The following is a 1,609-nucleotide window of genomic DNA, read 5'->3' as shown; positions in this document are numbered from 1 at the left end:
GTGTGCAGGAGGCAGCTGATCGGTGTTTCTCTCTCATCGATGTTTCTAACTCTCTATCCCTCTCCCTTCCTCTCTGTAAAAAATCAATAAAATATATATTTTTTAAAGTCAATAAAACATATTTTTAAAAAATAAGTTATTTGCTTAATCTCTTCCTGCCCTGTTTTTGTCTTTTTTTTTAATTTTAGCCCATATTGTGGGTATGAAGTAGTATCTTGTGCTTTTTATTTGCACTTCTCTCTTCATGTGCTTGTTGGTGACAGGGTTTAGGACACCCTACCCCAGTTTACTATTCTTAGCTCATACCCTTTTTATCTTATCACATTTTTCCATAACTCTACTCTTCATCAAACCTAGCATGAAAGCACTCAGGTTTAACTGCTTCTTCAGGTCTTCATTTTCTTATAAAAGCTCCTGTGTAATACAAAACTTATATTAAATAAATTTGTATGCTTTCCTCTTGTTAATTTGTCTCTTGTTACAGGGCCCTCACCCAAGAATTTAAAAGGGTTCAGGGAACTTTTTTTTCCTCCTCTACATTGGTCATTTTTACATTTTCATTGAAGAAATTTCTATTCAAATCTTTTGCCCATTTTCAAATTGGGTCATTTGTCATTTATTATTGTTGTAAGAGTTCTTTATATATTGTAAATACAAGTCCCTTATCAGACATATAATTTCCAAAATTTTTCTTCTCTTCTGTGGGTTATTATTTCACTTTCTTGATAGTATTATTAGCAGCACAGAAGTTTTTTATATTGAAGTTCAGTTTATCTTTTTTTGTCACTTGTGTTTTTGCTATCATATCTAAGAAATCATTGCCTAACCCAGGGTCATGAAGATTTAATGTATTCCTGTACTTTATTCTGAGAGTCCTACAGTGTGAATCCTCCAACTTTATTCAAGATTATTTTGGCTTTTCCAGGTCCCTTGACCTTCCACAATTATCCACTGTTTTTATAAATGTACTGGAGGCCTGGTGCATGAATTTGTGCACGGGTGGGGTCCCTCAGCCTGGCTGGCAGTCAGAGCCAATCAGGGCTGTCTCGCCCAGTCCCAATTGATTGGCCAGCCAGGGGGAGGGACTGCGGGAGGTTGGCTGTGGGAGCACACTGACCACCAGGGGGCAGACACTCAACACAGGAGCTGCTCCCTGTTGGTCAGTGCACTCCTACAGCGAGAGTGCCGCGCAGCTGACCAGTCCCAGTGGCCCACAAGCCCGGTGGCAGCCACTCACTCCCTCAGTAGTCTTGCGGTCAAATCTCTGGACTTGTAAGTCTATTTCTTTCACCAGGTAGGGGAAGTTTTCTGTCATTATTTCTTCAAATAGGTTTTCAATATCTTGCTCTCTCTCTTCTTCTGGCACCCCTATAGTTCGGATGTTGGTATGCTTGAAGTTGTCCCAGAGGCTCCTTACACTATCTTCATATTTTTGGATTCTTTTTTCTTTTTGCTTTTCCGGCTGGGTGCTTTTACTTCTTCATACTTCAAATCTTTGACTGTATTCTTGCGATCCTCTAGTCTGCTGTTGGAGCTCTGTATACTATTCTTTATTTCAGTCAGTGTATGCTTAATTTCTAGTTGGTCCTTTTTCATATCCTCGAGGGTC

Source organism: Myotis brandtii, unplaced genomic scaffold (assembly GCF_000412655.1).
Source record: "Myotis brandtii unplaced genomic scaffold, ASM41265v1 scaffold369, whole genome shotgun sequence".
Lineage (NCBI taxonomy): Eukaryota > Metazoa > Chordata > Mammalia > Chiroptera > Vespertilionidae > Myotis > Myotis brandtii.
Note: the sequence above shows the minus strand (reverse complement) of the source record.